Genomic DNA, 25,118 nt, shown 5'->3' with positions numbered 1-25,118 from the left:
CGTCCTCGGAAGTTCACACTCCAGAGTCGAACTTGCGAAGTCCGAACTTTGCGTACTTGGTATTGAGAAATGGCCAGTGTCTCTGAACGTCTGAATGACAAGGGTTAAAACAAAGAATCCTATTGGCCGAGGAGACCGCGATTCGCTTTCTGATTGGCCCATAGCCCCCGCTGCATTGACTCAGTCCTTTCTGTTCATCAAGTTAGGTTGAGTTGTTTAAGAGTTCATGTCAGACTTGAAGAAGCGTGAAAAAAGTCGCGCCTTCACACATAATGAGCGGTGAGTTCACTTTATAATATCTGAGTGTGTTCATTATCTTAATCGGTATTAACGACTACTGTAAGTTACTTCATGAGTTTACTGCCATTTTTATATTGTCAAACACCGACATCGATTCGCCCAAAACACCAAATTATGTTGTTTGTGTGTCGCTTAAGTGCTAATAAACAGCAATAATCGTCTCATAATCGCTAACAAGATTAATCTGGGTTTGTTGTTTTTGTTTCTGGAGTTAGTGACTGTAATCTGGAGCTTGTTTGCTAAGTTGTGGAAGTTGATCAGCGACCTACATTGAGTTAATTTATATAACACGAGCGACGATAAACAGCGCTTAACGGGAGTCAGAGAATAGAGTTAGCGATTATGATGAAGATGATGATGTTATGAAGATGATGAAGAAACGAATAATACGTCTGTTTTTAGTGAAGGAACATGGCCACTGAACGCGTGTCCGGACTCCTAGCTAATGCTGCTCTGCTAACTTTAAACCGGTTTGATCTGTGAACACTCAGATAAACAAACAGATCTGTTGATGAGTTTACTGAGTTTCTGTTGACTGTGTGTCAGATCCACAACAGAATGACATGTCCGTCCTGCTGGACCACGACACGAGCTTCATTCAGAAGAGAAACTCCAGCACAGCTCAGGTAAGTGTGTTTCAGTGTGTGTGTGTGTGTTTGACTGTATTGAGTCCAGCTGTACTGTGTGTGTGTTATAGTGCGTGTAATGAAGGCAGGTCTGTGACAGCTCGTCTCTTCCTGCTCTGAGCAGCTCTGGTGGATTATGGGAGGGAAATGGGTGGCTCAGGAAGGAGTGTCTGCTTTTAAAACTGAAATAAAACACAGTCCGCACTTCTGTGTGATTGGAGACCAGAGCAGATTTCTCCAGACTGATGTTGGTCTGAAACACTGTATGAAAGTGTGCGTTTGTAGCGGCTCACCTGAGGTTATTTTGTGTGGTGTTGTAGTTTTGAACTGTGCTGTTTGAGTTACAGCTAGTGTGCTACGAAGAGCGAGACGTCTCTTATAATGCTCAGGTTTCTCTTTCAGGTCAGTAAGAGTCACAGCAGAGCAGAAGCTTGAACATGGGTTTGTTATTTATCTTTAACACAGACGCACTTTAGTGAGGTCAGCTGGACCGTTCTTTGGCGATCCTTTGGCCAAATCTGAATTTGTCATTATTCAGCACATGCTTAGCAGTCTCTGTCCATATGGGAAAGAGAAGTGTGATTTTTAATTTTTAGTTTTCATTATTGGCTTTGGTTTAAAGTAGGTGACCTTATAGGCTAATTATAATTTCTGAAGTGGAAACTGGGCGATTTTCTCAATATTTAGATTTATTTTGCACCCTCAGATTTCAGATTTTCAAATATTGTCCTATCCTAACAAACCATACATCAATGGAAAGATTATTTATTCCGCTTTCAGAAGATGTATATACACGCATATATAATACACACACATTAATACAAGTACACACACACACATCTGTGCGCATGTGCACATAGGCTATATAATTATCACAATAAATCGCACACTGCCATTAAAGAGTTCACCCAAAACTCAAAATTCTGTCATTAATTACTCACCCTTGTGTCGTTTCAAACCCGTAAGACCTTCATTCATTTTCAGAACACACATTAAGATATTTTTGATGAAATCGGAGTTCATTTTTGGGTGAACTATCCCTTTAATAGGGTGATTATCTTTAGCAGATCAAACAGCAGCGCACAACATTAATAACTATGATTGGGACTGTCATATGATATATAATTAAAATGAGAACACTAGACAGAAATATAGAGAGAAAATTAACAGGGATCCACGCAGAAGGAAGGAGAGCCTAAGAGAACAATGCAGATAGAAAACAGAATCAAAATAATGCCTTAGAGTAGACATATAGTTTAAAAAAATTAATTCACATGTCAGTGAATTATAGTTTGAATATCAATCATATTTAGCTGTGGCGCACATGCAGCAGGGCTAGAAGAGTTTCAGTAACATACTGATTGAGTTAGAAACTGAATTTTGTTGATAAATTATTTTTTGTTTTGTTTAAAAACATGTTGATATTGTTTATCAAAATAAATCTTTCTTTCTCCTTTGACATGTTCAAAGTTAAATAGAAATACTTTAATAACTACCATTTCTGTCCTTTAGTGTGATGTAATATCCTATGGTGTGACACACTTAAAAGAACCACAGATTTGTTTTTATCTCAAAATATCTTTAAAAAAGACAAAAAAACAGTTGAGTATTGCAATAGAGGAGATACAAATATCACTCTACTTAAAATGGTATAATTTTCAGCAGTTTTGAACGGATGACAGCAAAGTTTGTCTTGTTGTCTATGTTTGTCTTGAAATTGTCCGAGTCATGGGGAAAATGATGTTAATTATAATTTCATGTTAGATAAATAACACTATGAAAATAGCATTTCCCTCAAATAAGTGGTTAATGTTTCTGCATCATCGAACATCAAACTGGTACTTTTAACTTTTTTGAACGTTCTTAAGTGACGTTAACAATAACAATAATTATTCTGAACATCTGCTCACAACCTCTCATTCAATTCCCTTATTTAAGGGTAAGGGGTAAGTTCCTCTTCACAAATAAAAGCATTTCTGCTTTATCGCAGCTTAGATGATTTCTTTTCTCGTTTAGGACATTAGATGCTGAGCTAAAGGTTCTTTCACTATCGACGCTCGTACAAGCGCGGACAGGTATTTTCTTGCCACTTGCGCAAGCTCAGGCAGACGGATTGATTACCGGCCCAGTATGTTAGCGCGCTCTCGTGCCTGGGAATCACCGGCTCTGCTAGGTAACTGGCAACTTGCGTTGACACTCGAATATGGCAGAGAAAGATGCTGTTGTTGATTCTTTTGTTTCTATGCGAGCCTTCTTTTGCTGTACGATGTCTAAAACAAATAAATAAATAAATAAATAACGAGGCCCACTGTTTAAAAAAACTCTTGAATTATTGAATAGCCTATTATAATTGAATGTTATATTTCTTTAGATGGAAACTTACCTTCTAGATCTTCTCTGTCTCCAGGATGTCCGAGTGTCTTAATCTCCGCAACTAACATTTCTTGCATTTGCCGTTTCGTGTCAGCATCAAAAAACGTGTCCTTATATCGCAGGTCAAGCACCGTTGCGATGCAGCACATATGGTGGGGAGTGGTGTTCCTGAACTGTTTTTGCACTGCCTCCAGTAATGCTTTTTTCATTGTTTTAACTCCGTGGTCACTGTCGGCTTCTTTGCTGAGTAACCTTTTTAGAGTCTCAAGCAGGGGGATAATGTCAGCAGCGGACGCATCATCTTTGCTAATCTCTGGTTATTTGTTCTAAGGGAGAGATAAGTGTAGTTATGCTCTCCATTAGTGCCCACTGCTGCACAGTAGGGCTTACATCTGAAGACCAAATATCTGGTGAAGGTCATCGCGGAGTCGTTATGAAGGAGCTTGTGAACGTGATCTGCCACACGTTTGTATATCTCCGGTAAGCAGATGTCTGCGAAATACTGCCGACTCTGTAAAGTGTAGCGAGGCTCAAGGTATCTTACCAGTTGCTGAAATCCGGTGTCTTCCACTACGGAGAATGGCTGATCATCAAGGGCCATAAATTCCATCACTTTTGTGCTGTCAGATTTTAATTTTCTGGTGTTGTCAAACACTTGCACGATAGACGGAGTCACGCTAGCCTTTGTTTGGCATTTAGCTTTTGTAGCTAAAGCAGCCTCTAGCTGTGCATAGCTTACAAACTGCCGTTTTGTCGTCATTGTCACCCACTTCAAAGTAATTCCACACAAGAGATATCTTTACACACAGCACGTATTCGATGCGCATTCCCGCCAATTTTGATTTGACAGGATATATCGGCCCGGTCATTGGATGTTTTTAAAGCGAAAAATGGCTTCTATCGGCCGATACTGATTGTTGGCCGATACATCAGTGCATCTCTAATTTGTAACAATAGCCAAAAATACATTGTATTGGTCAAAATTATAGATTTTTCTTTTATGCCAAAAATCAGTAGTAAATTAAAACTATAGTCTGTAACTTTTAGCGATCTAGCGGTTAAAAGTGTGCATCTTGCGGAAGAACACTGTAGCTGGAGCTATTTCTCTCTTTTGAAGTCTATTACGAATCACGCAGGTACTGGGCTACTCCGCAGTGGTACCTACCTGAACCAGTCTAAAATAGTCCCAATATAAACACTTATTATAGGTGTAGCGTAGTAATTCAGGACAAGCCAAAAACACAGTTTAGAAAATGGTGTACTCGCTTATTATCTAAATTTTGTAAATTTCGAACACAAAAGTGTTACGGACTGCAGCTTTAAGTAATGATCATGTTTCATAAAGATATTTTGTAAATGTCCTACTGTAAATATATCAAAACTTCATTTTTGATTAGTAATATGCATTGCTAAGAACTTCATTTGAACAACTTTAAAGGAGATTTTCTCAATATTTAGATTTTTTTGCACCCTCAGATTCCAGATTTTCAAATAGTTGTATCTCAGACAAATATTGTCCTATCATAACAAACCATACTTCAATGGACATATTATTTATTCAGATTTTAGATGATGCATAAATCTCAATTTCGAAAAATTGACCCTTATGACTGGTTTTGTGGTCCATGGACACGTTATAATACATTAGTAGTGTAAATTTAATTAAATCCAATCGGTGTTTGAAGTGACATTAACACTGCAATTACAACTGCATAAATAATGAGTATTTATATAAAGTTTTAAATATAAAATGCGTAATAATCAAGGAACTTTGCTGCCGTACCATGGGTGCAGCAGGCGCAGTGATATTATTCAGGCTCAGCATCATATCATTGCGCCTTCTGCACCCATGGTATGGCAGCGAATTTCCTTGATTATTACGCCGGAATGAAAGTATAGTTCCTAGCCAAATCGGTCTAGAAAATCGCAACTTTTCATTTTCCGTCGGTCTTAGTACATGATGTAACTACAGAAGAATCAAGTTTTAAATAGGAAAATTATCGAAACTCTTTAGTCATTTTTGATGACCAAATGCTAATGGTTTAATCCGATTCAATGATCTAAGCTAAAAGTGCTACCGCCAGACCCGGAGATCGGCTGAATGGATTCAAAAACGGTAAAACTCAACTGTTTATCTCTTGGGGAGTTGTAAAATGAGCCTATTTCCGAAAAAAGTGGAGTGTTCCTTTAAAGGACACCGCTGAAAGTCAAAAGGACAAAAAATACACTATTGTATTGTTTATTTGCAGGCACAAGTGTTCAAACATTTTAGCGACTGCCTCACATACAACATTACACCGTAACGATGATAATACCGTTTAAAAAATATAATACTACCATAGTACCTATCACGTTATGAACGACCCTTTAGAAAGCTGAATCCTTTCCTTGTGATCCGTTTGCTCGTCTTTCTCCACGTTTCTTTGACAAATGGCAGCATCTCAGTCGCACGCGGTGAGTAGACCACGCCCACTTATTTACATTTTGCAGTATACACAAAAAAGAATAAAAATCTCTTACGGTTGATATTTTATTTCGCGGTAACGATATATACCATCACACCACCAAGCCCTAAGGTCACAGTATAGTGATTTTGATAAAAGTAAGGTTTAAAAAAAACAGACAGCAGCAGGGGCATCAGACTGCTGTTACTTTAAGAGCTCATGAATATAGAGAAGGAACGCGTTTCAGTGCTCAAGCTGATGGGACGGCTTCCTCTGTGTGCAGAAATGCCTTTGCCCGTACAATGTGTGAGTGTTGAATTAAGATTGTGAAAGTTTAAACTGGCAAGGCTTAGATTAACTTCTGTCACAACACTGCAAAGTCACATGAGTGACGTAGTCACAATAGAGACGTAATTAGAGCCACGAGTCTATGGGTGTGTTCACACCAGGAAAGTCCACTAGTTCACTTGCTTGTTGATTTTTATATTTCATTTTTTGGTGTGGTTCACTTTCACACTGCCCTTTTTGCAAGTGAACCAGAAACTGAATAAAACCACACGTGTGTTAAGGTCATCAATTCAATCGCACCAGAGTTCATTCGGAAATGGACCGAAACCTCTTCAGCTGGGTCTCTGTACGGTTGTTTCCTGCGGACCAGAGTGTAATTGCTGTATTCACACCTAGGGTTGGGAATCGAAAATCGATTCCAATTCCAGAATTGTATACTGAAGGTCAGGAATCGGATACTTGTTGTAAAATTAAAATTTCGATTCTGCCTTTCGATTCTTGTGCACTTTTTTTTTTTCTTTCTTTTTTTCTCTTCATCTGTGAGGACCTGACCATTGTGATCTGCCAGGACCTTGCTTGCTAATCTAAGTTCTCCAAAATTTGGCTAAATTTGCGATCGGAAGGCAAAAAAGCTAAGTATAATATCTGTGATAGCTAAACATGTTGCAAGAGAGGTGTCACCACCAATATGACAAAGCACTAAAATTTAACAGATCGTTAAAAATCGTGAACACGATTCAAACACCAACGTGATTCTATTCCTAAACTACAATGATTCATCTATTTCATTCCTCAATCCTTGACTTTGTGATCACTTGGTTCATCCGTTCATCGTACGATCACACCAGTGTGATTTGAGCATTCATCCTAAATTTGCGTTTGTGCTGCCGTTGACCTAAAGCGAGCAGCTGTCATGTATATGAATGAATCAGCTGTTAAAATGTATTTGTCTTTGAATCATACAAGAGATTTTTTTCAAGAATGCTGATATTTAAAGACATGTAATATGAAGTGGCCTCATGTGGTTGCCTGCTTTTGAAATGCAGTAAAATACCTGGCATATTTTTTATTTCTTTTAAATAGCAGCAACAGTGATTTCTGAAATGCCTCTAAAGCATATTTCTCTCTCCAGGACTCGCAGCAGCCGTCACCTTTAGCACTTCTGGCTGCCACCTGCAGTCGGATCGATGAAAACGATGCTGCAGAACAACAGTCGCGTCAGGGCCAGGATGCACAGCTCGAGCTCCAGCAGCCCCATCTGTCCCACACTGCTAACGGCTGGCACCTAGTCCCGGTGTCCAGCAGCACCTCGAGCTCCGCCGCGGAGGACCGGAGCCGAGCCGGAGCCCTGCTGCAGCCACAGTACGTGATGGCCTCCTCACAGAGCCTGCAGAGCCAGCCGGTGTTCACTACTCTCTCTGGGGTCATGCCGAGCGTCCAGTACCAGGTGATCCCGCAGTTCCAGACCGTGGACGGACAGCAGCTGCAGTTCACTCAGACCGCTCCGGAGGTGTCCACAGCAGCGGGGCAGTTCCATCTGGTGTCCTCTCCCAGCGGGAATCAGCAGCTCATCGCTGCCCCCACCAGCAGAGCTTCTGGAAACATCCTTACCGTCCCTGGACTCTTCCAGCAGGCCATCCCACTGCAGAACATCAGCCTGGGCGGAGCGATGCTGCCCAATCAGGCGCAGTTCCTGACCAACATGCCGCTGAACACCAACATCACGCTCCTCCCGGTGGGCTCTGTAGGAGACGCGAACACCTCAGGAGCTCCTCAGCAACTGCTCCAGACCAGCGCATTGTCCACCACCGCAGCAGAGTACTGCAGCACCTCCACCAGCACACAGACGACTGCGCCAGGGGTCGTAACGCTAGCCCAGAGCAACTCAGCAGAGCCCGGGAAGCCCTACCAGAACACCTCCGGAGACGGACAGAAAGCCAGTCAGATCGTGATTCAGCCGCAGCAGGTGCTGCAGAGCGTCTCGGCCGGAGGCCAGGTGTTCGCCACACAGAGCCTGTCTCAGGACGGAGTGCAGAATGTTCAGATCCAGACCATCGCCAACGGCAGCCCCATCCTGATCCGCACCGTGGGGCCGAACGGCCAGGTCAGCTGGCAGACGCTTCAGCTGCAGAGCCCCGCTAACACCCAGATCACGCTAGCGCAGCCCGGCACACTCTCGGGCCTGCAGACCATCAACCTGAACACGCTGGGAAACACAGGGCTGCAGATGCACCAGCTGCAGGGGGTTCCCATCACCATCGCCAACACAGCGGGTGAGTGTGCTTCCGTTCCCTGCGCTTCTGTAAACATGTGCTCTGTGTGTCTCAGGAGAGCAGACAGTGCAGAGATGGCTCTTTCCTGATTAGTAGAGTTACACATCTCTTTGCACCTAGTTGATGTATTATATAGAAATTGTGTGTGTGGCCCAATCGTGAGGCCAGCTGTGCAGTGTAGTCGGCAACCGAAAATATTTGGCCAAAAGCGTGAGGAGGAAAAGAAATGTCTGTCTTCAACCGAAATGATTTTGGAGAGCTGAAACAGTGATGTTTATTTCTTCACTGGTGTGTTTTGGCTGCGTCAGAGTCTGTTTTAACCACACAAGGTAAACACATCAGCTGTCTGGTCTAGGGTTCAGTCCCTCCAGGATTTTGTGATTCTACAATCGCTGAATTTATCAAACTCTGCCATTTTCACAAGAGCTCACAAATTTTTCTAATTGCTGAACATTTTCTGCAAATTTTGGGCTTAGATCGTCCTGTGACGTCATCGCATCGCACATTCAGTCAAAGAATGCTTGTTTCTCAATTTGAACAATGGAATGAACAGCATTGCAGAGCTACATCAGACAAACGAACCGAAAGCGGAACGAATCCTCGTTTGGGCTACGTGGCGCAGAGCGTTTATCTGCTGGGGCCGGAGCCGCGGGCTGCTCTCGATCACGCGACACCGTTATAGACAGCTCTGGGAGATACAGTGAAGAAAGTAGTCTCAATAACATCTCTGTCAAACCTTGTGAGAAGCATTCAAATTCGGCGCAGAATTCTGTTAAAGCTCCGGATATCAGAACAAACGCCACTGATGTGGAAACCAGGAAAAGCATTGTTCAATAAACACAAATCTCCACCATTCACCATGGATTTAACATAACTACAGGAACAACTTGTGGCAGAAATGGTCTAATGTTATTGAGTGTTTTTAAATGCTTCACACAACTTTTCCCGGCACTTCAAAGCTTTAAGTATTACCAAATTTAAAAGTTATTTTTAATGTGATGACAGTATTTGTTTATCCTTCATATGGTTGCCTCCATTTATAAAACTAAAAGTTTCATAATGTAGGAAAGCAAACACTTATTTAAAAACAAAAAGGACATTAAATTACCACTATATGGCTGCAGAGACTTATAGGCTTATTAGCCATTTCATTTATTAGCATATATATATATATATATATATATATGTGTGTGTGTGTGTGTGTGTGTATATACATATATATATATATATATATATATATATATATGTATATACACACACACACACACACACACATATATATATATATATATATATATATATATATATATGTGTGTATATGTATATGTGTGTGTGTATATATATATATATATATATATGTATGTGTGTATGTATATATAGATATATATAGATATATCAAATTATATTTAGAATATAATTCATATTCATAAGAATGACAGTAATAAAAGTTAATCAACCCTCTACAATGCGAGTAAATCACTTGCATATGCGACTAATCTTCACTCTGGGTGACTAGATGATGTCTAATATTAGCCAATGGCTAGTAAATTCTCAGATTTTACTCTCTAGTGCGTGAGTTGGAGGCTAAGCTCTCTCTCAAGTGATCTGTGCTATTTTTCAGATCATCTGAATGCTCTGTATTTGACGTACCGTGAGTCTAGTGTGAAGCGCACGACTCGCCGTGGCTTTGAGTCTTACATACATGCAGAATTGACGCGCTACATGTAAACGATATTCTTTGTTGTATTTTCCTGTCAAAATAACGGAGTTCCTATGGATTTTTTCTTCGGTAGTGGGCGGAGCTAATGTGCAAACGGCAATCTCATTGGCTGGTGCTGACCTATTATCCTCCCAGTTTTGATTTCAGCGAATCAGTTCGAGTGAACGCACACAACCTGATTAATATTCATGAACCCAGCAGCTCAATAATCCTTAGTGCGTTTTATTATAAAACGATAATAATAAGAATTCTGCTAATAAGAACAGTATAAAAGTTTTTATTAGCAGAATTCAAATTATTATCGTTTTTATCAATATTAATGATAATTTCCATTCCGTTTTTTTAACAGAAACAGTGAATGACCAAAAAAGCACCACCCCCAGTCCTAAATTCAGTTAAAATGTATATGCATTCATGCATAAGTTTTAATTCTAATTACTAAAGTTCTAAATAATACTTTGATTATCATAATGTCATATTATAATGCTTGACTGACTGATGTTAAGAGTGTACTTTCAGATATTTAAAAAGCTGTGCCATTTTACAAACTTAAACAGTAGGTTATATAATTTGATCTGCATCTCAACTACCCAGACAGCACAAATAAATCAGTAAGACGTCTGCTAAAGATCTGGGAAGCATCTGCCTTGGAATCTGATAAACGTCTCAGAAGCAGATGTCTATTTGACATCTGACAGGAAACATCTTGGAGACGTATTGCAGATGAGCAAACACCCTAAAAAATATGTCTGGCATGTGTAAATGCAGACATCAAACAGACATCTCCGAGATGTACATGTGTGATTAGGGTGAGTGCTTTACTGTCAGGTGCTGCTGCCACCTTCTGTAGAACTTAATGGCACTGGTGTCTAGAGGTCGACCGATTGATTGGCCGGCCGATCAATCGGCTGATTTTTGGCATTTTTAAATTAATCGGCATCGGCCGATTGTGCTGCGAATTAGGCCGATTAATATACAGGCGCATCTGCAAGCAACGCGTAATACTGCCTCGTGCAGCTAACAGATTCCACTGGCACAACAGATAACTCTCTGATGTCCCCCTCTGCCTGCTAACTTTTTGAAGCGAGAACTACCTGGTAGAGCTGTGCAATTCATCGAAATCGTATCGCAATCACGATTTGAGACGTTGCGATTTGCTAATCTCAAAGCCTGCGATGTGGACGCGATATTACTCTGATCCAGAGCATTTGCACGACTGCCAGCCTTGAGTGACTACTACTCTTACTAACCAACAGAGTGAGCGCACCTCTGTTCTCCCCGATCAGCACTGCTCTAGCCAACTGCGTAAACACACACCGTTTAAAAAGGGTCAGATCGAACGTTAGGCAAATTAAAAAGAAAGAAAACATATATGTATATACTGCATGTTGGCTAATTCAGAAGACCGCACACACAGCCCATGTCTCTGAATGCTTCTCATACTTGCTCCGCTCTGCGTCTCACGGACCAGCCGTTTACACGCAGCCTGTCTCGTAATGCTCTTTTATACTCGCGCCCGGTTCTGCTCCGCAAGTCTCTCACGAGCGCATCTGGCGATATGGACGAGGCCTGATGCACACACGCAACCTGTGTCCACTCGCGCATGGCTCCGCGTTTAAAACGAATGTATATTAAGTCTAACTGCTTGCTAATTTCTCTTGGATGAAATTAAACATTCAGCACATTTCCCACTTGCTCTTAAAATCCCAAATACTTAAAAATGAATAAACTAGCCCATGTAACATGTAATACTTTAATAATTGACTAAAGAAATACAGTTCTTTTATTTATAAAAAAATAAACAAATCTTTCCTGTGAAATTCAGTAATTCTGTGAAGTACAGGTGTATCTGTACAGGTGGAAAAGTTCATTTATTTCAGTAATTCAACTCAAATTGTGAAACTCGTGTATTAAATAAATTCAATGCACACAGACTGAAGTAGTTTAAGTCTTTGGATCTTTTAATTGTGATGATTTAGGCTCACATTTAACAAAAACCCACCAATTCACTATCTCAACAAATTACAACACTTCATAAGACCAATCAAATAAAATAAAAACCATTTTTAGTGAATTGTTGGCCTTCTGGGAAGTATGTTCATTTACTGTATATGCACTCAATACTTGGTAGAGGCTCCTTTTGCATGAATTACTGCATCAATACGGCGTGGCATGGAGGTGATCAGTCTGTGGCACTGCTCAGGTGTAGTGGAAGCCCAGGTTGCTTTGATAGAGGCCTTCAGGTCATCTGCATTGTTGGGTCTGGTGTCTCTCATCTTCCTCTTGACAATACCCCATTGATTCTCTATGGTCAGGCAATGAATCTAAAATATATGACTTTCACAACATTCTAATTTATTGAGATGCACTTGTCCTGTACATAATAAATAATATTTTGGCATTCAAATACATCACGAATACGGAAACATTTGATTTTGTGTCGAATGAGAGACCCAACATTGGTTTCAGTTTTGTTTTAGCCTAAATTAATTTGTTTTGGCTTGTCCTTTATAGCTAGCTTCTTATATTTTTCTTTTTCTTCTCTAAATCTGTTAATTGAAAGCATTTGTTGTGGAGTGAGGGGAACTAAAATAGCCTAGCTATGTTTACAGTGTTTATAATATTTGTAAACATTTTGCGTCGGCATTAGGCCTATTTCTGAATGAAATAATAAAATGCGACTTATACGTGATTTTTCTCTCTCTCTCTCTCTCGCTCTAAAAAACTCATTTTTTTTTTTATATGCACAGCATATTTTAACCATGCAGCAAACCTTTTTAAATATTTTGATAAATTACTGAAAAAAATGAACATCCCTGAGATGAAGGGGGAAAAAAAAAGAAAGAAAGAGAGAATCGGCCAAACATATCAGCCATCGGCTGCCCTGATTTCTAAATATCGGCACTGGCCAGAGAAAAACCCATATCGGTCGACCTCTACTGGTGTCCTCAAATGTTAGTCTGGAGCCCTACGATGGTTCTCTAAGTCAGAAAAGTTATAACGATGTTAGAAGAATGTTGTCCATGGGATATTTTTACTGCAAAAACAATAAGAAATGCCACAAATATCACCGCAAATTTTGAGAAAAGCCGCAGCAAAATCAGTCATTTTAGGCTGCAAAAATCAGAAAAAAGTCCTGCGAAATCCTGGCGGGACTAAGGGTTGTGCCGATAGACTAGAGCAGTGGTTCTCAGCCGGGGGGGCGCGAGTAGGCTACAGGATGGAAGGAAAAAAAACTGGAGAAAAAAAATTCGCAAATTTTTTTTATCACTACTGTCATAAAAAGTTATACATAACTATACAAAAATATACATAACTCCTGAATAAAAATTAAAATGTGTTTGTAGCCAAAAAAAAAAGCGTTTTGAACAAATTTGATTGGTTTGTCGCTAGTGAGCGCAAATGCAGGTGATAAGCGGTTTTAAGTCATTGAGACGTTCATTCAAACGATTCGTTCAAACGGCCGATTCATCAAGAATGAGACAGATGTTTGTGCATGGGTCATTGAATCTTTGACTCAACCGATTCGTTCAAAACACTGAATCATTCAAAGCACGAATGAGTGTTGCTGTGAGATGCGCTATGCTGTGATCTTTGTTTGGATTCATCGGATCTATTTTCGCTGCTAAAATAGACCAAAACAGTCATTATTTCATCAAAAATGTAAGTGACTTAATATTATTAACTTGTTTGTTGAACTGTCATATGAAATCATTGTCACATGTCACATGTTGCTGAACTGTATTCAAATGTTATAAATATAAAAACACCACATTTTGAAATTTAACTGCAGTATGTCAATTTAGTTTATTTGTGTGTGCTGCGCTCATAGACTTTAGAAAACGGCGCTCATTTGTTTGATTTCTCCTCGAGAAGCTGCGCAAGCCTCAAAAGTTTAAGGTCCTTGCACCCTGACTGAGTCCGAAACTGTCGTATTCGTTTTTTCATATTCGTCATTTGGTGGCTCTCAATTGTCACAAACACCCCTCAAAATATTTGCTACGGATGCGAAAAATGCAGAAAATCGAACCATCCGAATTAATTTTTATGACGGACGGAAGTTGCAGAGGCTGCAAACGTATAAAACGTGAAGTCGTATTTAGTGTATATATATATATATATATATATATATATATATATATATATATATATATATATATATATATATATATATATATATATATAAAACGAATAAACTAGTCAGAATATAGGATACAGTTAAAGCTTTCCTTTAGTTTTTGTGAAATACACGCACGCACGCAGCCACGCACACACAAACATGTTTAAATACATGTATGTTGTTAATAAATAAATAACAATAAATTGTTGTAACAGCAATATCTCCAAGTTTTGTTTTTCACTGTAAAAATGTAATGATTTGCCAATGCAAAGAGAGTACCACCACCTTTTTCCCCCACTTCAAGCACTGATTATAACACAAACAAATCATCCTCCTGGTGAATTTTTTTTTTGTCACAAGCGACAAATCCAGTGACTTTTACTGGTGTTTTTGGAGACTTTTGTGGTGTTTGGAGACTCGAAAGCACGAATCACTCTGCAGTTAGGCCTACTGTGCTCAACGTGAGCCCCTCTCCCGTCCAAAAGCACTCACAGGCGGTCAGTCTCTCAGTAGCCTTGCGCAGCAGTCAGAGACACACACCCCTCCGCGTCCAGGCTGCAAATGAATCGCGCATGCGCATGGCTGCTGCCGTTCCCGTAAATGTAAATGTAAATGTTCACTCACTCTCACACAAAAATAAATCCCTGCATTTAAATTGACTCACGACATAGCTCTCCATTCACTCTAGCCTAGTCTCTTGCCAAGTTCGCTTGTGCCAGCTCTCGCTAGTCTGTTATCAATCTCGTTTTACATAGGCCTTTACTACAAAACCCCAACAGTCTTTTTAAAGACTAAACCCACAAACATTCTTGTTAAAGTTTAGATCAAATCTCAGCCCTAGCCAGTAATTTTTTTTAACTGCTAGGCAGTAGCTACACTTCGCTAAAACTACCCACGCGACTAAGACACACACACACACACACACACACACACACGACAACCGTTAAGTATTAAAATAAAATCTGAATTGTCTGCAAAATTATTATTTTGTTGGTTTAATTAAAGATCATGCCTAAGTCCCTACTGATTAGCCCCTGATGCGTCTCTCAACATAGCCACACACACAGTTACATATTGCCTAAACTTTATTGAAAACACATAACAAAAATGGAGAAATTTCTTGTGAGGACCAACAAGCCAACCGACGCACCACCAGCTGCAAAAAAGCTTCGAAGGTACGATGCAGCATACCTGCAGTTTGGGTTTACAGTCACGGCTGATCTGAGACCTCAGTGTGTCGTGTGTGCCGAGGTGCTGGCAAACGACAGTATGAAGCCCTGCAAATTAAAAAGGCACCTCGAAACAAAGCATGCTGGCATTAAAAATAAACCGGCTGAATATTTTAAAAGAAAGCTTGATGGCCTCCATCAGCAACAGGAAACCATTTCAGTGCACAGCACTGTGTCTAAACAGTGTTTGGAGGCATCGTATGTAGTGGCCAAAAGAGTCGGTAAACTGGATAAACCGCATACAATCGCCGAGAGTCTCATTTTGCCGGCAGCGCAAGACATGTGCAGAATAATGATAGGCGATAGTGCAGCAGCCAAACTCGGTGCAGTACCTCTGTCCAATGACACAGTCGCTAGGAGAATTATAGACATGTCCAATGATATCAGAGAGCAACTGATAGAGTTCGTAAAAAAGAGTCCTTACTACGCGCTGCAGCTGGACGAATCCACTGATATTGCTGGGCAGGCACAGCTCCTCACCTATGTCAGGTATCTGCGTGACAAGGCGATTGAGGAGGATGTCCTGTTTTGCCGCACACTACAGGAGAAGCCATTTTCAATGTCCTTGATATTTTTATCCGTGAAAATGGTTTGGCTTGGGACCGATGCGTTGGCCTATGCACGGATGGTGTGCAGGCAATGACGGGGCGTGAGCGTGGCCTAGCTGCTCGCGTTCAGCAAGTAGCTCCACTTGTGAAATGGACACATTGCATGGTTCATCGCGAAGCACTAGCTGCTAAAAAAATGCCGGTTCTTTTTGACTCGGTGCTGAACCAATCCGTGAAAATTTATAAATCTCATCAAATCACGGCCGCTAAACACTCGCTTGTTTGGGGTCCTCTGCCAGGAGATGGGGTCAGGGCATGAACAGCTGCTTCTGCACACTGAAGTTCGCTGGCTCTCCAGGGGGCGGGTGTTACAGCGGTTGTATGAGCTGCGAGAGGAGGTGAAGTGGTTTTTGACAGAAATCAAATCAGATCTGGCGAAGCATCTGGATGACACTATGTGGCTTGCGTCTCTGTCCTATTTGGTCGATATATTTGACCGCTTGAACGGCCTCAACCTGTCTTTGCAAGGCCGCGAAACTCATATTTTGCTCCTTGCAGACAAAGTGCACGCCTTCACACAAGAACTAGACCTCTGGCATGGCCGCATCAGTCGAGGGAACTGCGACATGTTCCCCAGCCTTGCAGACTTTATCACTGATGCAGGCACGTCACAGGATTTCTCCTCCATATTTCAATCAGCGTCTGAGCACCTGTCAGCAATGAGAAAACAATTTGCGACATACTTTAAAGAGGATTATCGCTCTTTTGCGTGGGTTCGAGATCCGTTTGTGTGCACAGCAAACGAGCTATCAATTGATATGCAGGAACAGCTTATTGAGCTGAAGAGGGCCAGTAGACTGAAGGAACTCTTTAGCTCCTGCCCTCTTTCGTCATTCTGGGCAGCATTGATGCAGGAATATCCTGAACTCTGTGACGTCGCCTTTAAGATTCTCCTTCCTTTCGCGTCGACATATTTGTGTGAGGCAGGATTCTCAAAAATGACTGCACTCAAAACGAAATACCGCAATCGTGCACAAATCGAGGATGATTTGAGGCTATGTTTATCAAACATTGAGCCAAGAATTGAGGATCTTTGCAAGGCAAAGCAGGCTCAGGTCTCACATTAACATCACCTACCTGCAAGCTTCTGTAAAAAATGCAGATGATGCCTACTATTAGGCCTAATAATAATAACAATAATAAAGCATAAATTAATATCAGAGGTCTGGTGCCAATTCCCAATTATAGCAATAGCCTAGTAATGATAATAGGCCTATACTGATGATAATAATAATAATAACAACAACAACAATAAAGCATGTAACCTCATATAATTATATAGCAATAGCCTAGTAATGATGATAGGCCTACTACTACTCATAATAATAATGTCTGCAAGCTCACATTAGAAGTCTGGGGGCTGTTCCATAAACCAAGATTAGAGTATAAACCAGGTTTATTTCGGTTAGTCAGGCTTATTTTTGGTAGATTCGGTTTCATAAATCAAACTTAAAAAAGTTCAAACTCAGTTACCCCGGCAACTTATGCTGGCAAACTAACCTGGTCCGGAGCAGGCTAACTGTCAGGCTAAGCTGAGCTCCTCTAACTCTGACCAATAGGAACGCATCATATTACCACTGACTCTCTCACATACAGTCAGTTTCATTTATTATCGGTCCAAAAATAAAAGTATACAGAAAATACACCTTAAATAATCAAATAAATAAAAAATAGGCTACAACCAACTGTATTTAATGTATTGTGCCCAAAATGTAGGCGAATAACATTTTAACATAGTTAAATCAGAAGTTGATCAGAAGTTTCTAGCCATGCAGCCTTTCTCTCTGAATTTATGACAGCTGTACCTTTTATGGTTATTAGAACATTAAAACATTACAATCTAAAATGTCTCTTTAAAGCATTAAAGCATAAAAACACAATCAAAAGTTAAAATCACTGAATTAAAAATGTAAATTTATAATAGAAATCAGAGTACATTTTAACTGATAAGAGGAACACACATTTAACTCATTTGAGCTAGTGATTAACAGTTGCTGCTATCATAAAAATACACTTAAATGTAGGATTAAAATTCTATGTGTCACATTTAATGTCCAACAACAAATATTTTAGCAGAATGTATATTTTATTCAGAATTCTTGCGCTAGTATTCTATTCTGCTCTGTCTGTTTAGCGCGCATGCGCGCCGCGGCGCTCGTTCTCTCGCGTAAGCCTCGCCCACTCCTGACAGCTAAATGGATATATTTGCATGGCTTTCTGACATTTACAGATGTAACAAATATACCTGTGACGTATCAGTTATGCACTGAGGAAAACACAATGTGTCAAATGCGTTAAACAGCACAAATATTCGCTGTTTGCTACGGTGGATCGATTTGATCCATGATCGACATTAAGGGCTGCTTCAGAATAAGCTGCACGTCACATTATCCTGACTCACTGAACCTGGATAGCATTAGTCAGATTGCGTGAACTTGAATTGTCGTTTATGGAACCGCTTTAGTCCCGATTGATTTGTTAGGTTATTTCAAGTCAGGTTTTGGACTTTAATCCCCGCTTTTCTTAGCGTCTTTTATGGAACAGCCCCCTGGTGCTACTGCCAATTATAACAATAGCCTAGTAATGATAATAGGCCTACCTACCGCTACTGATGATAATAATAATAATAATAATAATAATAATAATGTGGGCCTAAAAATAATAGCCTAGGGCAATCTATCTATCTATCTATGCAAGGTGGTGTTTGGGATGTGGGGGGGGCACTGGGGCCCCAACTGCAATGAACCAGCTTTGGGGGGGCCCAGCTTGCAAAAGGTTGAGAACCCCTGGACTAGAGGATAGTATCATGTATCAACGATAGTCAGAGATATCGTCTGTGGCTGATGCCTTTTACGATATCAAGATGATGATTATTTTTATTATTATTATTAAATATTATCAGGCTAGTATTATTACCTAATTAATATTAAGGCTTATCTGTCCCATCATATTTCCTTTTTTTTTTTTTACAGTGTTGTGCATTATAACCAATCACACACTATTTTAGGTTTTTGAATGCAATGGCCAATCAGAGGCGTTCAGATGAGTCATCGCTGAAGCAGTGCAGTGTTGTTGAGTGTGTGCTCGCTGACTGAATTCAGCTCTCTCTCGATGTAAGGATTATAATTAAATAGTAACTTACAATGTTTTTATTAACTTGTGATCATGTTAAATACAACTAACATGAGGCTGCTTTTATCCATACCTTGGAGTATAATAATTCTCCAGCAATGAAACGAAGTAAATAATTAAATAAATTAGCACAATAATATTGTGTATCTGCGATCTCACAGGCTGATGATAGGACGATATGATTATGGAGCATATCACCCAACACTAGTGAGGACACTAGCTGGGAAAAATAACTGGACAGGACTAGACCATTAACTGAAGTAGTGGGCAATCTGCAATCTGTCCACCAGCTGCTTTCACTACCAGACTGCATCTCGCCGCTGTTCTCCACTCTTCACACGGACACACATGGACCATCATCTGTCCTTCTGTCTCCCTCGAGCTCTGTCTTAGCCCTCTTACATTACAGACACTGCAGCAGGACTATGGCATGGTCATTGATCAGGATCTGGTGTTTTTCAGAGTCAGTAGAAAGGTCTCTTTAATGTCATAAGTTATTAGAGTTATGGGATCTTAATTGCCTGCCGTCTGTGAACTGTAAGTGTTTTAAGGTTCTTCAGATTTCTTTTAGTTAAATTTTAAGTTAAACCCTAACTTTTAATTTGGCAAGTTGTCGTAAAGACCTTCTGTCTGTATCTGATGATAATTTCTCAAATGAATCGGTGAAACGCTGGTGAATTGATGCTTAAACCCTCGTGTTCACCTGCCTCTGGCCACGTCTCAACATCCAGTTAACAAGCAAAGCAAAGTTCTTGATTTTATGATGCCGCATGTCTGTAGAATTGACCATTTCTAGTGTGACACAGAACACAGCTATGCAAACTTGAGATCAGATGTGTGTGCAATATAAGACATTATTTCTAGTGAGCACACTGATGAACACAGTTATTTCTGCTTGTTGTCAGATCAGGAACAAAAGCGTCTTGCAAGCAGTGGGAGTAGATATGGCAAAAATATTAATTTTTTTTTTAAATTTCACGATTCTTTGTCATGTTGGTTTTACTCTTTTTGTCTCAGCCGTTCAGCCAAACTAATTTCCCTATTATTCCCTAAGACAAAGCCTTTCAAAGTAACAAAATATAAAAAATATTGGTGGATATTTAGGCCAAAGTGGGCAAAGATAAAAATGTCAATATTTTGTTTGTTATTAAAAAATAAGAACAAAGATAGACATAATATACAAATAAAACAAACAGTGCTTTATTTTCAGGTACAATAGGTGTATTTAGCAGGAGCAAATATAAAAATAAAACACTATATAGATTGATTCATATTAAAGCAACTCTATTATTTTTTTCAGTCAATAGTAGGGAGTATTTTTTTTTTCTCTTTGTGTTTTGTTGTTTTAACATTAAAGAATAAACTTTCTATCATCTGTCTGTCGATTCTGTCATTGTGTTTTATTTTTATACCATCATTTACTCGAAATTAGTTTTAAACCTGAATGAGTTTCTTTCTTCTGCTGAACATAAATGCTATTTTGAAGAAGGTGGAAAACCAAACAGTTGCTGGTCCTCAGTGACTTCCACAGGATTTTTCTTTCCTGCAATCAAAGTCAATGTAGAGCAGCAACTGTTTGGTTACCCTCGTTCTGCAAAAAAACTTCTTTTGTGTTCAGCACTAGAAAGAAATGAATACAGGTTTGGGACAACACGTGAGTGAGTACATAATGACAGAAGTAACATTTTAGGGTGAACTATCCCTTTAATGACAGTCTGCTGCATGTTTAGTACTGTCCCTTTAAGAGCTGCACGCATCTAATATACAGGCACGCATCCGTTTGTCTCGGCTGTTTACTTTCATTTTAGACAACCAACTGAGTCTGTCTGTAAACCTTGTGTGTTTTGACAGTATTAGCGCAAAAGATAACTTAGTTGAGTAATCATGCGCTGTTAGACAGGCGTTTTAGTGCACGCTTCTGGTGTACGGACTCAGAGAAAACGCACGTCAGACCAGCGTGTGAATGAAACGTTTAACCAGCAAGGCTTTAAAACACACGCAAATCATGTACTTTTGTGATTGTGAATAAGTGCAGTGTCTCGTGAGAGTAGCTCTACCGCTGAGTTAACACTGATGTGAATGTATGTGGTGCTGTACAGCATATAGAGACGGCGGCGCCAGAGCTGCAGCTGATAGAATGTGTGCTGTAGCGCGATACGACGATATTTCTTCAAAAGCAGATCGTCCACGATCAAAAATCATCATATCGCACACCTCTAAGTGGGAGCAGCTGCAGCGATCTCTTCTGGTAGTTTTGTGATCTCGTCCTGGTTTCCGAGCTGTGTGTGTTTGCTCTGCAGGGGACGTGAGCGGGTCAGCGGGGGACGGTCTGGAGGACAGCGGTGCGCTGGAGGAGAATGTGGAGAGCAGCCCGACGCCCAGCAGCAGACGCACACGCAGAGAAGCCTGCACCTGCCCTTACTGCAAAGACGGAGAGGGACGGTACGCTGCTCATCACAGGCTTCAGCACACACTACAGGACAGCGGCACGTTCACTAGCTAGTGCTTGCTGTAGAGGATCAGTGTGTACTGTATATTATAGCTTCAGCATTGTGCCAGCACTAGTTATATACATATCTCCCAGCTTTATGGTCATCTACATGCTAGTGTACTTCTAAATGTTGACAAAATTAGTTTTTTTTATAGATATATGGTTTTGAAGTCTACAGTCTTTCTTGACCAAACAAATAGGCCTGATTGTAAAACAATACAGATTAATCCTTGTTAAAGCTGTTTTTTGTAGTTTGATTAGACAGCAGCAGGTTTTTATAGGCTGCTGTCACTTTAAGACCTGATGCATGGATCCAGTATAATGATACACATCACTGACTGTGTTAACTGTAGTTCCTGTATTACTTGTGTCCTTCGATCCTTGAAAGGTGTTATATAAACAAAGCATTATTATTAACTAGAATACTTGATGGGATGGGTATTTTGACGGTTTTAATTTCACTAGACCAGCCCTCGGCACAGATCTTTATGGCCAGCTGTAAACCGGTCATCATCTGCAGCTCTGCCTTCTCATGTCAGTCTTTGTTAAACTGTCATCTCCCAGCAGTGACCCCAGTAAGAAGAAGCAGCACATCTGTCATATTCCTGGCTGTGGGAAGGTATATGGGAAGACGTCTCACCTGCGGGCACACCTGCGCTGGCACACAGGAGAGCGGCCCTTCGTCTGCTCCTGGTCCTTCTGCGGGAAACGCTTCACTCGCTCCGATGAGCTGCAGCGGCACAAGAGGACACACACAGGTCAGTTTCACACACTTACAGAGCTCACAGACACTTCACTGAGTGCTTGAGTCTGTGTGTGTGTGTGTGTGTCTGTGTCTGTCTGTGTGTCTGTGTGTCTGTGTGTGTGTGTGTCTGTGTGTGTCTGTGTATGTGTGTGAGTGTGTGTGACTGTGTGTCAGGTAATAGAGATTTGGTGTATGTTGTGCTATGTAAGTATAGCCATGCAGATTGCAGAAACCTATAAAGTTGTTGACAAAAAAAAAAAAGTATGAACGAAAAGAAAGAGCTGGAGGTATTTGTAACAATAATTTGGAGTAATTTGAATAAACTCAGTCTTATAATAAAATAAAGTCTTCAAAGTTGATTCTGACCTCACACTGCTTGTGATCAACTCAATCAAAAGCCCATCTTGAGGATTCAACTGAACACAGTTATATATTTATATCAGATCTGTGACAAAATCAAATATTGGTCTTAACGTGTAAATGCAGTATATCTGTAAATATACACCGCCAGTCAAAAATTGAATATTTAAGATGATTTTTTGTTTCAAAGAGAAGTCCATCTGCTCACCAAGGCAGCATTTATTTGATCAAAAATACATTAAAAACAGTAATATTGTCAAATATTATTACAGTTTAGCACATGTGATCAGAGCTGAATTCTCAGCATCGTTAGTTCAGTCTTCAGTGTCACACAATCCTTCAGAAATCATTCTAAATGCTCACCAGAAGGGGTCACTCGTCGAGCGTCACCAACCAGAACTATTTATTTTCTAAAACAGTAAAAAGAAATATTACAGAACTAGAGTAAAACACTGTTTATTTCATTTGTACCTTCAGTTGCATATATTTATCCTCTTAATTGTTTTTGGTCACACTTTATTTTAAGGTTCAATTCTCATTATTAACAAACCATTAACTAAGATTTTTGCCTCACTCCTAATTTGCTCACTATTAATAGTTAAAGGTTGTTAAGTTTAGGTACTGGGCAGGATTAGGGATGTAGAATGTGATCGTGCAGAATATGTGCTTTATAAGTACTAATAAACAGCCAATATGTTAATAAAAGGCATGCTAATAAGTAGAGCTGCATTATTAATCATTGAAAGCTCGCAATCTCGTTTCAAACACCCACACAATCCCATTTCTAAATGATAGTGATTCTATTAAACTCTATTAAACCTTTGAGAGAATCATCCCGGATCATTCAGATCTGCGTTCGCTGCCGCTGACACAGAGAGCAGAAACAGCTTCACAGACAGACCTTTCAACTACACGGTATTATTTCTCTTTCAGTCATTCATATCATCACAGAAATACTGGAGTGAAAGTTTATAGCTAAGATATAACCATTGATGTCTATGGTCATGATCAAAATAAAGCAAGTCATCATTTCAAAGTAATTGGTGCTTCAAATAATGTTAGTGTGATTGCATTGTTTCTCTGCTAGGAGGTGACAAGTGACTGTTAAAAAATGTTTGTCATTGAATCATTCAAAAGATTCGTTCATAAACGCTGATCCATAGACTAATGAAACAAGTGAAGTGTTTGAGTGAGTCAATCAATTCAAACCACTTTTTCATATCTTTATTATTAAAAATGGGTGTATCAAAAATTTTTAATGCATATATACAGGGCCTAAAATTAACCCTCGCCAAGCACCAAATGCGAGTAAAAATCTGTGTTGTAAATGTAAAGGTATCAGTCGCCAGTTGGCGGGTACAAAATATTAGATTAGATTCAACTTTGTCACTGTGCAGAGTACAAGTACAGAGCCAATGAAATGCAGTTAGCATCTAACCAGAAGTGCAAATAACAAAGTATATAAATAGATATAAAAAATGTGTATAAACATTAAGTTTTATAACATATAGTGCAAGTTATGAGGTAGATGGGGAGAGACTAGCTCAGTGCAAATGACTGCACTTACAACTTAGATTGCAAGGAAATATAAACAGAAGGTGCATTATAAAGAGAGGTATGCAAGTTTATATATGGCCAATGACCTTAACGGCATCCGGAGGTAGAAATGTGCAAGGGAATGTGCAAAATATCAGAAATGTGCAAAATAGCAGGAAATAATAAGAACATTGTGAGTGAGGAGTGCAGGCAGGTTATTGAACAGTGCAGTTTTTTAACCATTAGGTGGTCCATCTTGGATGTAGTGTTCAGCGCCTGAGATTGGAGTTCAGTAGGCTCACAGCTGAGGGAAAGAAACTGTTCCTGAGTCTGCTGGTGCGACAGCGAAGACTCCTATAGCGTCTCCCAGATGGGAGAGGAGTGAACAGTCTGTGACTGGGGTGAGAGGAGTCTTTGATGATACTTTTCGTTTGTGGTAAATGTCTTTGATGGAGGGTAGCACGACACCAGTGGTGTATTGGGCAGTTTTCACCACCCGCTGGAGGGCTTTCTGGTCCGAAAAAGTGCAGTTGCCGTACCACACTGTGATCCAGTTTGTGAGTATGCTTTCAATAGTGCAACGGTAAAAGTTCAGCAGGATGTGGGGGGACAGGTGAGCTTCCCTTAGTTTCCTAAGGAAGTAAAGGCGCTGTCGTGCCTTTTTGATCAGTGTGGAGGTAATGAGGGTCCAGGAGAGATCCTCAGAGAGATGGACACCAAGAAACTTGAAGCTCGCCACGCGCTCCACTTCGGCCCCATCAATGTAGATGGGAGTGTGTGTGGTCCTTCTTAGTCCGCCGGTGGTCTACAATCAACTCTTTGGTCTTCTGGGTGTTGAGTGTAAGGTTGTTGTTGGCACACCATGTTGCTAGA

At 40.2% G+C, this 25,118-nt stretch overlaps 1 pseudogene across 1 annotated transcript in view; it reads left to right on the top strand.

Moving 5' to 3' along the window:
* The first annotated feature begins 226 nt into the window (after positions 1–226).
* LOC306856704 (transcription factor Sp1-like) overlaps positions 227–25,118 on the top strand; it is a 31,309-nt pseudogene continuing 6,417 nt past the window's right edge. The window contains exons 1-5 of the transcript XR_013785905.1: positions 227–279; positions 847–926; positions 7,164–8,304; positions 21,414–21,555; positions 22,172–22,362. The product of XR_013785905.1 is annotated as a transcription factor Sp1-like (transcript). The remainder of the gene's footprint in view (positions 280–846; positions 927–7,163; positions 8,305–21,413; positions 21,556–22,171; positions 22,363–25,118) is intronic.

The sequence above is a fragment of the Barbus barbus genome (genome assembly GCF_936440315.1).
Source record: "Barbus barbus genome assembly, chromosome: 37".
NCBI classification, from domain to species: domain Eukaryota; kingdom Metazoa; phylum Chordata; class Actinopteri; order Cypriniformes; family Cyprinidae; genus Barbus; species Barbus barbus.
The sequence above is the reverse complement of the archived record's forward strand: the minus strand, read 5'-3'. Positions and strand labels throughout refer to the sequence as shown.